Source organism: Epinephelus fuscoguttatus, linkage group LG12, assembly GCF_011397635.1.
Source record: "Epinephelus fuscoguttatus linkage group LG12, E.fuscoguttatus.final_Chr_v1".
In the NCBI taxonomy this organism is placed as follows: domain Eukaryota; kingdom Metazoa; phylum Chordata; class Actinopteri; order Perciformes; family Serranidae; genus Epinephelus; species Epinephelus fuscoguttatus.
The window spans coordinates 2,280,699-2,294,376 of record NC_064763.1 but is presented as its reverse complement, the minus strand read 5'-3'; the positions used below and the strand labels follow the sequence as shown (position 1 = coordinate 2,294,376).

The 13,678-nt window shown below is 40.7% G+C and overlaps 1 long non-coding RNA gene across 1 annotated transcript; it reads left to right on the top strand.

Annotated features, from left to right (window-relative positions):
* The first annotated feature begins 1,667 nt into the window (after nt 1-1,667).
* On the top strand, nt 1,668-12,749 carry LOC125898045 (uncharacterized). The gene is made up of 3 exons (XR_007450567.1): nt 1,668-2,954; nt 6,806-6,839; nt 12,533-12,749. It is a non-coding gene; the product is annotated as an uncharacterized LOC125898045 (long non-coding RNA).
* The last annotated feature ends 929 nt before the right edge of the window (nt 12,750-13,678 follow it).

Below are 13,678 nucleotides of genomic sequence, written 5' to 3'. Positions count from 1 at the left end.
CAGGACCACGGATGATTTTCATTTGGTAAAATCATAACTGGAGATTTAAAGGCTTTTTCCTCTGCAAGCTCTTTGTTCTCCAAACAAAGACAGCTAGGAGACACCCATCTCCACAGGAGGTCTCACCTCACACCTCAGCAGCACACCACCAAGTGACTCTTTCTACCATCCATTCAAGGATCGGTAATGTAACAACTTCGCCAAAGCTAAGTGTTTAGTTTGCTAATACTGTTCAAACAGATTCTTGCACACAGCTAAATCTTTTATTGTGGCCAGCCTAAGGCACACCTGTGCAATATTATATGTTTATATACCTGTGCAATATATCCAATTCTAACTCTCCCTGCTTACCTGCCAAGAGCAAAAATACATCATATTAATCATCACAGTTCGCCTCACTCACAGTAACTTTACACTCAAGTGTGTGTTCTCGTTTCCTGAACGTATTCCCGCGATACTTCCCTTGTCCCCGCACACACAGTGTAGCGAACGCGCCCTCTGCTGGTCAGAGTTAGACAATGCATACTACTAGATAACAACATTTTTCAACCAATAAACCACCCTCTTACCTTATCAGAAAACACCCAGACAATAACACCACACTCTGAACACAAGCTGTACAACATGAAATGCAAATTAAACATATGAATAATATTTACGTAGGTATATCAACCCACTGATTGCTCTGTATGCCACAAAAGCATGGAGGAGTATGTCAATGATGCTCATGCAAATCTCAAAGAACAAGTGTTAAGTGCAGTGCCTGCTGATAATCCCAGCAGAAGTTCAGTGGAAGAGGTTTTTAACAATACTTTCAATCCATTTGCTGACTTAAACACAAATTCTAAATGGACAAAGTATTTTAGTGAAAAATGGGGTGTTGTTGAACCACTTGAAATTCATTTAGGAGTGAGATATGACTCAAAGAGAAACAAAATATCTGGAGTATATGAACAGGTTCCAGTAAATGACACTTTCATTTACATACCACTGTTAAAAACGCTGGAGTTCATTTTCAAGAATAAAGTAGTTTGCAGTCAAATTAATAAATCTGCCACTGTCGTTAGCTTACATCAGGATTTCTGTGATGGAAAGTACTATCAAAATCACCCATTATATTCAAAATCAAAAGATTCATTACAAATCCAAGTGTATTATGATGACTTTGAAACATCAAACCCACTAGGATCAAAACAAGGCATTCATAAGCTTGGATGTTTATATTTCACACTCCGCAATTTACCGCCACGTCTAAACTCATCCCTGATGAATATCCATCTTATTTCTTTGTTTCATTCCCAAGATGCAAAAAAGTATGGAACTGACAAAATTCTTACTCCATTTATAGAAGATGTAAAGATACTAGAACATGGAATGAAAGTGTCATTTGCTGATCAACCTATCTATGGCACCATAGCACAAGTAACAGGTGACAATTTGGGTTTGAACTCAATTCTGGGTTACATGGAATGATTCAGTGCCAACCATTACTGCAGAATGAGAATCCAAGAGAACATTCTTGTTTTGGAGTCAAACGCAACCGTATTCTCAATTCCTTGTCATACTTCAATGTATCAGATAACTTTGTGTTTGATATTATGCATGATATCTTAGAAGATGTAGGACAATATGAGATTAAGTTATTATTTGAATATTTGAAGCAGAACTTCATTTCTTATGAAAACATACTCCAGCGTGTATATGCATTCAACTATGGATTCATGGATTTAAAAAAAAAAAAAAAAAAAAAAAAATCGACCAACTGGCGTTAACATCTTTTGTACTGGCAGTGGTATTGGGCTTAATGCCAGTCAAACATTGTGCCTTATTCGGAACCTTTGGAAATCTTTGGAAATATTGTACCAGAAGGTGACAGACACTGGCATTTGTTGTTACTGTTGTTGCATATTGTGAACATAGTGTTTTTACCTTGTATTACAGAGGGAATGACTGTGTTTTTGAAACATCTAATTGAAGAGCACCACAGATTATTTACAGTTTTGTATCCACAGAATAATTTGATCCCAAAACATCACTTCATGATCCATTATCCTGAATGTATACGCCAAATTGGTCAATTAGTACATGTTTGGACTATGAGGTATAAAGCAAAACACAAATTCTTTAAGTCCAGCATAAAAAATTTCAAGAACATAACTAAGACACTTGCCAAGAAACACCAAATAGCTGTTGCCTATCACTGGGAATCACTTTCTGCTAAAGGTATTGAGTCTGGACTGTGTCATCTAAAATACTGACTGATGTTGAACATGGTGATGTGATTGCAGATTATTTTCAGATTGATATTTCAAGCGAAATAAGTGTTACAACTTGGGTTAAAAAAATGGCATTGAGTTTCACTTTGGTCTTGTTGTTTGCACAGATTTTGTTAATGAGATGCCAGTGCTAAATAAGATTCTTTGCATCTGTCTTAAAGGTGACATTTATTTTTTTATTATCTGAAATGGAGACTGAATTTGTAGAACATTTCCATGCCTTTCATGTTGTTGACATGGCACATAATGTTTCATTTGTCAGACCTGATGACTTGAGATACTTCAAAGCAGACCTGCCAACCTGTACGCATTTTGCGTACCAGGCACGCATTTTGACATCAAAGTACGCTGGTACGATTTGATGCTCTAAAAGTACGCATATCACTCGATCGCGCATTTCGCCGGTTTCAGTGTATTTGTCTATGCAAGATGTCACTCAAATTAATACTCGGTGAATATAGGTGCGTAGGCGGAACGAAAAGATTTCGGCCAATCAGATTGCTGCATATTGCCCCCCGCCCTCCCATCCACTGCTGACTAAGAAAGATGCGCTTGATTCAGTTCCATCCAGTTAGACAGTACACTGTCGCCCTCACCGTCAAGATAGATAAACCCTCTTCGCCCACACCTCTGGGTAGTCCTCAGTGATGACTCTATCAATTCAAACAACGCTGACAGGTAAAATGACGTCAGAAATGCAAAAATTGAGAGCTTCTGTCTGTAAGCAGTTAGCTTCTGTCTGTAAACAGTTAACTTTAGCTTGTGTCTATTAGAGCTAGCTTCTATCTTAGCAGTTAGCTTCTGTCTGTAAACAGTTAACTACAGTCTCATAGCAGTTAGCTTCTGTCTGTTAGCAGTTAGCTCTTATTAGCTCCTCACCGTCAGCTCAGACCGGAGTTACCGTGTGTTCAGTCCGGTAGACGGTAGCACCTTCTCACGCCCGTTTAAGAAATCTCACTCCACCACCGAGTCCTTTTTTATTTATTTTTTTACACCCTCTAGTGTGTTCACTCGTGTGTGTGTGTGTGTGTGTGTGTGTGTGTGTGTGTGTGTGTGTGCGCGATACAGAGAGCAGGGGAGATTGTAAACGCGCGACCATGTAGAGACAGAAATGACACGCGGTCTGTAAATAAGATAAATAACATAAGGCTATTTAGTTTGTTTAATAAAAGGACAAGGTATAGACCTGTTCTATAGGAAAGGTTACCTTAAGTGACTTCTTTGTGATCTGGCACTATATAGAAAATAAAATTAAATAAAATTAACTTGACCTTCAAGGGGGGGCAGGGCGAGGTGCCCCCCTAATAAAATGGTAGGGCAAACACTGAAGTAAATAGTGTCAAAGTCGCCTGTCGTCGATACATTGCTGGTGAGAATTGTACCAAGGTAAGCAAATTGCAGACAAATTTACATTCAACTGTGTAATGAAAGCATGTGCCCTGCCTAAATAACTATAACACACTTATGATAAAAAGACTTTTTGTTTGATGAGTCTGCTGAATTTCTATAAGAAAAAAACAAGGCAATAAGAAAAGAGTAGTTCTAATAGGTGTCGTACTACACAAGAACATGACGAGGAATGCTAATGTAATGCACTTGTCTATGATCTATTATCTATTTCTGTATGAAATTGCATGAAAATAGGATTTCACCATGTGATGTTTCAAAATTTTCTCGGGGGAGAACCCCCCCGAATCCCACTTGAAATCTTTCTTTTTGTCACAACAGGACATATTACTGTATTTTTTAAGCAGATGATCAATGCTACCATCAGATTGATGAAATTGACCTTGATCTATGCCATAAAACAAATATTGGGCGTCTATGTACGTATGTGGGGCTTAGGCCTATAGATATGAATATGTAAACGTACGCTCGTTTCTTCTGTTTGCCACATGTGCATATTGACTTTTATGGTAAAAAAAAAAAAAAGTGCCCGCATATGTTCATGACCACGCACAAGTGTCTGGTAAGGTGGTACTCATAACCTTTCTTCAAGGTTGGCAGGTCTGCTTCAAACCCTTTGATATCCAAATGTCTTACAGTGCAGATTCTAACTTTTGTGCCAGATGGTTGCATTATTTAAGTTATCTAAATATATTTCATCAGTAATTTTCCTTGTCAATGGAAAATAAATATTTTTGATAGTCATTTTTGGAGTGATTATTTCATGTACATTTTAACTGTTAATACCAGTGGTCCATATATGCTGTATCAGCAGCACAGTAAATACTAGTTAAGTATACATTTTACATCAGTGTTAGTGGTCATAACATAACTGGTCAATAAAATCATAGTGTTGATTTAAATAAACTGGTGTTAATATTTTACACTTGGTTTGTGAAGTAACACTGCTGTAGTGCCAATTAATTAAAATTTATCTACATTGGTGTCACAATTTTACACTATTAGAGTTTGAAGTAACACTATTGTAGTGTTATTTAATGTAAACTTATCCATATTGGTGTCAAAATGTTACACTATAAGAGTTCTAAGTAACACTATTGTAATGTTACTTAATCTAAACTTATCCATATTGGTGTCAATATTTTACACTATAAGAGTTTGAAGTAACACTGTTATTGTGCCAATTAATATAAATGTATCCATTTGGGTGTTAATATTTTACACCATCAGAGTTTGTTAAGTAACCCAGCTGACGGCCCACGTCACCGGGCTACGGAGTGCAGCCCCACACAGAGCGGCGAGGAGGAGAAGAAGCCACAAGCTGTGGCCTTAGCTACAGCAGGACAGAGAGCAGGACAACCTGTTAACATAAAGTTAACAGAACTAGCAGAAGTAGAAATAAAAAAACAGAGCGAGCTTACCGGAGCGAAGGGAGCTTAACGCACAGCGCACAGCTCAAACCCAGTCACCATCTCGCAGTGAGGAAGAGCAGACACCACGCTTTTCAAAGTCCCCTCCGAAGCTGCACACAACAGAAACGGCCAACGGCACTGTAAAGCGAAGAGTGACGGCAGCTGTGACACCATAATACGCTTAAACAGTACACAAACATTGCAGCACCCATGCCTGCCTCATGAGTCCAAAGTTTGGGTACAGAAACCGGAACATGCCACACACAGCCCTCGCCAGGTAAACACCAGGTAGAAGTGAGCGCGCCATGAGGGGAAGACCAAATAACGCAAGTGCCACCACTGCGCAATTAGGCTCCAACAACTGAAAATTAGGCCAAACTGATGCCAATTATGGGCAGACGTGTAGCAGCACTCACCCTGCCACACATGGAATGTTGGAAGAGAAAAGCACCGTAGTAAAGTAACGTTAATGGGATAACCTAGCTAGATGTAAAGTTAACACTAGCTGGCTAGTGCAATTAATAACACAATCTCGGTAAAATAACGTTAGGTGAGAAAAGGGATTCATTATAGAATTGATTTTGATAACCAACTTGCTCAGCTATGAATGATTCAGTTGAATTCGACTCCCAAGACGATCCTCACCTAGCTGTCAATTCGATTGAGAATGGGCAATAGGAACGTGGCCCCGCCCACGACATTATTTTCACAGTGAGAGCAAAATCCTGACAGGAGAGCAAAGACTTAGGTTTTGAGAGAGAGAAGAAAAATGTTTTGAGAGAAACTTTTTTTTCTGAGAGACAGAAAATGTTTTCACACTGATAGCAAAAAAATAATAATATTTGAGAGTAAAAAAAAGGTTTTTTGAGAGAGTTTTTTTCTTGGAAATCATTTTTTAAATCAAATTATTTTTTATATTCTATGACAAAATACTTTTTCTCAAAACTTTTTTTAGTCTCAGATATTATTTTTTGCTATCATTGTGAAAACTTTTTCTCTCAAATATTTTTTTTTCTCTCAAACATTTTTTTTCCCTCTCATATCATTTATTTTCTCGCATGTAATAAAGACACAAATATAGCTCCATATCTCTCTAGCGACGAGGTGAATATTTATTTAGAAATCTAAACCATGTTACGATATTGTAATGAATCCCTCACGCGCAGGAGACCAGAGTAGCGTTCAGGAAAAAGGCTAGTTTATTTGAGCACTCCAAAAACTCTGGTAACACTCCAGGGGGCTAAAGACTCCGTCCCAAACTCTGACTCTTGTAGTGTAACACACACACTCCATACACACATACCCGCTTACAGTACCTAGCGGGTACTCCCTCCCCTCTCTGCTCCACCAATCTCCAGCCTGCACACTGACTGACAGCGTAGCCTGTAAACAGAGCTCAGCTGTTTATTTAGCCTAGCAATATCTCCGGAGTATAGTAGCTGCAATGGACGACTTTGAACGCGATTTTGAAGAGTTTCTTGTAGCGGACACAGACCCAGAGCCATACCTGTTTGAGCAGGAGCATACAGATGAGGAAATCCATGTGTTGGATGCTAAGCGGGCGAGAAGAGAGGCTGAATCCTCCACTCCCATTTTGCTGCACAGAATGGGATTCGGTGCTACCATCGCTGGGGAGATATATCATCAGGAGAAAAAGCGCCGCAGAGAGTGCATCACAAGGAGTGAAGTTGTGTCTTCTTTTCCTCACAGATGACGGTTCGGGTTCATTCTCTCCTGTTGCGTGGTAAGTGTGGTCCATTCGCAAACTTTATAACTAAAAAAACTTTTCACTACTCTCCATCGACGAACTACTAACACTCTCTGCTGTTTCCTCCTCCTTCTTCTTTCCTTCCGCTGTCTTCATTGATTTATTTATACACACGAAATGCGTTCTCTGGCTGGCTGGATTGTCTGCTCGGGCTGCCTTACATACATGGCGGCGCAAGATGGCGACCTCTCTAAAGCAAGGCCTTTGCTATATATATATATATATATAAAAGCATAATTATAAGGCTACGAAAACCAAACGAATTTCATTTTATAGCGATTATACACTTATATAAACATATTAATGGGTAGAATATTCAGATTCAGATTTGACAATAAACCATGCCAAATATTACACACTGGCCCTTTTAAGGGAAGGAGATGAAAGTTCCTTGATGTGTGTGCGTTCCTTTGAGGTCTGTGTGTTCACTGTTTCTACCACTACCCAGGTAGATTTAAAGTGTCAGTCTTATCTGTGTCTGGATGAATGGAACGAGTTGATGGTCTTGATGTTCTCCGGGGACAGATCTCACAGCTGGCCACACTGTAGTTCCGGTCCATCCACAGTCTCTTAGGTTAGCTCGCCACTGAACCCACAGGGGCCCAGATCTCAACTGATCCAATCCTGATCAAAAAATCAATCTATGCACACAGTGCAGAGTGTACAAGTTACTATCGTCTCTTTCTGTTTATCTCATTAACTTATTTCCATCATTCAAAATGTTTCCCACGTATAACCAATTACTCAGGATATACAGTATTTAAATCACTGTGAAATGAATTAATATGCATCACACAAGGTATTTTAGTGCAAATAATCAATCCATCATGAATTTCTAAATCACAATAAACATTTTAAAATAACAATGAAATCATGAAGTATCTCTTGTAATCACTATTTATCTTTTAACAGCTTATCTCTATATTTATATTTTTAATCATGTTTTGAAATTAAGATATTGTTCAAACATACATTCTTTTTAATAGCCTATATTCCCCTTTTAAACCATTTAGATTAACTGAATCATCACTCATTTTATTCAACATATGCATTTCAGCAATCAAAATCAAATAATTTAACGGCATCTGAGTCATAAACATCAAAATGAGTGAATGCTTCTACAATAAAATGACTGTTAAGTCAACAGAAGTGAATGTAATGCACCTTTAATGCTGCACCACGCTATCACTGCTTCACTGCAGTACTAGGGCGATAGCTAGCATAGCTGAGTTAGCTGCAGTGTTAGCATCTACACTAAATAACATTGAAACGTTTGCTGTTAGCTTAGGGCTAACATTATTAGCGATCTTTTCTCCAAACATATTTGGCAATTACAGTGATACTATCTGTACCACTGTGCTGTTGAACATTAATAATACTAATAATAATAATAATAATAATAATAATAACTTTATTTGTATAGCACTTTTCAATATAAATAACAAAGTGCTTTACAGCATAAAATATCAGCACACACTTAATATTAACACAAATACATACAAAAATTAAACATTACATCAACTTAAACATTACTTCATAAAAACCTTCCTGTAAAAGTGTGTCTTGAGGAGCGATGTAAAATGAGGAACAGACTCTGAAAACCTGATTTCCTCAGGCAAATCATTCCAGAGCAGGGCCTTATCAGCGGATCTCAGACTGCGAGCTGATTTGTGTGAGGAGAAAAGGTTTGAAATATAGGCAGGGGCTAGCCTAAGTCTGGCCTTAAAAACAAATAAAAGAATTTTAAAATAATCCTAAAATGAACAGGCAGCCAGTGCAGGGATGCTAAAACAGGAGTGATGTGGTCACATTTTTTAGACCTAGTTAAAAGCTGAGCTGCAGCATTTTGTACTAACTGTAGATGGTGAAGTGATTTCTGGCTGAGACAGGTATATAAGCTATTACAATAGTCGAGGCATGAAGAAATAAAAGCATGGATGAGTTTCTCCAAATCTGTGGCTGAGATAAAAGACCTGACTTTGGCTATGTTTCTGGAATGATAAAAACATGTCTGGACCACTTTTTTTTTTACATGAAGTTCAAAGTTTAAGTCCTGGTCAAAAATGACGCCAAGGTTTCTGGCTGAGGGTTTTACAAGAGGTGTTAAATCGCCAAGGCTTTCCAAAATTAGGTTTTTTTTGTTGTGGATGGACCTATGACAATGACATCGGATTTTGACTGATTGAGTTGGAGAAAATTGTCTGACATCCAGTATTTTATTTCTGTGATACAGTTGTGGAGGGCTGCTATATTACACTGATCATCGGAATTCATTGGGATGTACAACTGTGTGTCGTCTGCATAACAGTGAAAATGGCCGTTGTATTTACGGATGATGTCAACTAGAGGGAGCATGTAAATGGAAAAGATAATAGGGCCCAGGATCGACCCCTGGGGGACACCATAGGAGACATTAGTGGGGGTAGAAACGGAGCCAGGTATAGATACCGAAGAGTATGTTAAAAAGGTAAGACCTGAACCAATTCAGGGCCACGTCAGTGATTCCTGCCCACTTCTCTAACCTGTCAATTAAAATGCCATGGTCTGCTGTGTCAAATGCGGCGCTAAGGTCCAAGAGAACTAGAATGGAACACTCACCGGCATCTTGAGTCAATAGCAGATCATCGCAAACTTTCTGTGCTATGAAGTGATCGAAAGCCGGACTGGAATTTTTTGAATAAGCTATTGACTGATAGATGATTTATTAATTGTTTGAATACAGTTTTTTCTAGGCTCTTTGATAAAAATGGAGCTTTGAGACTGGTCTGTAGTTGCTCAGAATGGATGGGTCTAGATTGGGTTTTTTGAGCAGTGGTTCAATTAGAGCAGATTTAAAATGAGCAGGAACCACACCTGAGGTCAGAGAGTGAATGACAATAGATAAAATGAAGGGACCAACGGTGGACATAATCTCCTTCAGTAGTCTGGTAGGGACCACATCCAGAGGGCAAGAGGAGGATTTCATGTACATCACCATTGTGTTGAGATCAGTTAGTGCAGTTAGTGACACTGAACTAAACGAGTAGAGGACTGACATAGAGTAGGACTGGTGAGTTGGCGGTTCCGGGACAAGTGAATTGTGGGGTCGACTGCTGATGGTGTGGGATCTAATGTTTTCAGTTTTTTCAGTGAAAAATGATGAAAATTGCTCACAGAGTTCAGGTGATGCATGTAAATTAATATTGGTGGGGGCACCAACAATTCAGTCAAGTGTTTGAAACAGCACTTTAGAGTTTTGAGCATTCTGGGAGATCAAGTTGGAGAAAAAAGTTGCTTGTGCGTCCTTAACTGCAGCATTGTAATTATTCATTAGGCTTTTCAAATGCTTATAATGAACTTGAAGTTTGCAGGACTTCCATTTATGCTCTATTTTGCGTACCTCTCTTTTTAAGGAGCGGGTATGGTCATTAAACCATGGAGAGACTGAGGAAGTGATTTTGGTTCTGGTTTTGACTGGGGCTACTGAGTCCATTGTATTCAGGTAGAGGTCATTGAATGAATTCACCAGGAGGTTGGTATCATGCGAGAGAGGTAGTTTGGAAGAGAGGCATAAAAAAGCATGTGAAAATTTAGCTGTTGTTGTTGAGTTAATGATGCGACAGCAGGTGGGGGCAGGTGAGGCTTTAGGCAAAGGAGAGTAGTACAAGTTTAAAACAATACTAAAATGATCAGATATACAGGTGTTAATAAGGTCCACATTATCAATCTTCAGACCATATGAAATAACAAGATCTAAGATATGGCCCTTCTCATGGGTGGGCCCTGTGGAATGTTAAACAAAATTAAACGATTCTAAAAGATTAAGAAATTCCCCCACAAGAGCATCACCAGGACAACAAGCATGAATGTTGAAGTCACCGATTGTGCAGACCTGGTCATAATTAGGTAAAAGCAGAAAGAACAGGTCAGAGAATTCAGAGACAAAACTGTCATTAGGCTTAGGAGGGCGGTAAACTAAAAGGAATAAAATCAGCTGGTGCTTATTAACACAAAATGTTAAGTTTTTGAAGGAGGAGAATTCCCCACAGGGAACAGGCTTATAAAAGAAATTGTCTCTGTAGATGACAGCGACCCCTCCGCTGGAGGTGTAGCTTCATTTACGGTGTTGTATTCATCTGGTTTTGACCATGTTGCGGTCATACAAAAAATATCAGTGTCATTGGAGGTAATAAAATCATTGCAAATAAAAGATTTGTTATTTAAGGACCTTACATTTAAAAGGCTAATCTTTACAGGTATGCTTGGTGGAACAGAAGGGCCTGATTGTGTATGAATGGAAATCAAGTTATTCGGGTTTCGGCCAGCAGAGGGCAGGGTGTGTTTTTTTGGTCTATTGTTGGTAATTCTGACAGTAGGGACAAGACCAGTTTGGACAGGCCGGGAGAGGTCGTTGTCTATTGAGGCTAGTGACAGCTGGAGCCTGTAGGGGGAGTAGTTATGGGAGGCAATGTTCACGGAGGGCTCCGTAGAAGAAGAGGAAGGCACTGAGGAGGGGGTGTGGCATGTAAACAGTCACGCATGTGTGTGTGGTATGGTGTGTACAGTGTGCTTTATATTGTCAGCTAACATGCGGCTTCCTAGCTTGCTCGGGTCTGTCATGTCGATAAAAGGAGGGTCGGTTCCAAAATAAGTTAAAATTGTCTGCAAAATAAAACTGTGTGTAGCCGGAGGTTGCCTCCCTCCTTGCCACCATTCGGCACTGTGTTTGCTTTCCAACCGCTGTGATTGCGGGGCGGTGCCATGCGCACCATTATATTCAGGTGTGAGGCCGCGCCCCGTCCTCTCTTCCGCTCCTCGCTTGCTCCCGTGGTGGCTGTGGCGTGGCGTGTCAGCGTTGTTTGGCGTGCAGCGCTTGTTTGGTGCAGCCGTCCCGTGTTTGTGACCGCCGTCGAGGCACATAAATCTTCTCTACCCAGCGCAGCTGACTGCTTGGTCCGGGGGAGGCGGGAGTGGCTCGCTGGAGCCTCGCTGTGTTCAGCTACTGGTCCGCTCTGGCCGTGTGTGTTTAAAGCTGCGTCCTGTGAGGCTCGCATCCGCTGGTTGTTTATGTTCGCTGTGCATGCCTGGCACCCCTGTGGCCTGTAACTCTGGCCATCACTGACCATCACTCCTGGAGCTGCGTTGCTGTTTTGGTTTTTATGTTCTAATTCTGTTTTGGTTATTCTGTTTTGGCTTTTCTGGTTTTGGTTCTTTTCTTTCTTTTCTTTTCTCTTCATTTTGGTGTTTGGTTTCCTGTTTAAAATTTGTTTGGTTTTTTTTGTATTTGTTTGCTGTGGGGCGGACTGCGCTTTGGCCCGACGCGGCTGGTTGCCGCCTGGACCTACTGACTGAGGTCCCATTGATTTAAGGGGTGTGCTGGGGCCTACATGATTGCCCCTGCCACCAACCATGATCTCTTTATTTTAAACCTTGTGTTAATTTGTTTCATTCGTGTTTCTTTGGTGGTTCTTTTCAATTAGTTCAGTAATTTTCTCTGTATCTGTTTGGGTTATTAATTGTGATAAATTGATTTAATTATTCATATTTTCTTGTATTGGATTTCAGTTGGGTTAAATTAGGTTCATTAAATTACGGTTCTTTTGTAATTTTTATTAGTTAGTCCACACCAATTTTTGTTTAGTCCTTGGGCATGTTTTATTAATCCTTGTTCTCTTTTTTTTTTTGTTCAGGTGCTGATGGCTGACGGCGGCAGTTTGACCCCTGGTGGTGGTGCATTCTTCACAAACCCCCTCCCTTTTTTGTTGTGTGTGTGTGCAGTGTCACGGGTGGTTTATTTTGAGGATCCCTTCTCCCTTTTTGGTTTCTGCCGCATGGTAAGCCCCAGCCCTGACCTTATTCCCCTCCCCTGTCCAAGTGCCTATTTTATATTATGTGTGGTGTGTGACATATTGTTTCTTTTCTTTTGTATAATTTAGTTTAAAAAAGTTTGTTTGTTTTTAAAATTACAAACCGTCTCGCCCCAACGGTTTACGAATCTGTGTGACCTGATCTAGTTAAAATCTTAGTCTAGTATTTCCTGGGGTGCATTTCCCCAGGTGGTGTTGTCGGACACCTGAATCTTGCTACTGATATTTAAACACCCCCCCCCCCCCCCAAATCGCCACATGTGGATAGTACAGGCGGCCACATTGTTGGTTCCAATGTGCAAGACCAGACGTTTAATTGAGTGTGGAAATGTTTGCAGTAGGTCCGGGAGTTTATCTCTGATTTTTGTGACGGTGGCTCCTGGAAAACAGTGGGTGGTGGAATTAAAAAAGGGAATGTTTCTGGTTACCACTATGGCGGTAGTTGGGGGGAACAAGGGACATGGATGAGAAGGCGAGTACCGCTGCTCTGTGGGGACTGTTGGCAGGGTGTGAGGTGGAGTCACAGCCTAAGCGGTGGCTGGGGGCTCACATGACCCTTCACGGCAGGCAAGACCACCAGAGCGTCTCGCCCTGCGAGCAGCCTCCTTCACAATCTTGCGCCGGGAGGAGGAGGTCGCAGACCTGAACGAGGGTCCCGGGGCAGACCCCCCAACCCCCCGGGCTGCTGGCAGCGGATGAGTCAGAGGGCAAACAGGAGAGGAATGGACAGTCTGGAGCGGAGGGAATTCCTCAACACTCAAGACGCTATATCTGTTCTCCAATTGGAGCTCACAAAGTGGAGCAGGTATCAGGCTGGACCTCTCTTGCCTTTTACCATGTACTGTGGACCATGGCTCTTGGTTGGGAGTGGAGCTGTTAGCTCTGAGCCTCGGATTAGGATTGAAGGTGAAGGTAGCCTTTGCACTGCTGTTCGCCCATTTTGGCTTGGCCCCCAGCAGCTGCCTTGGC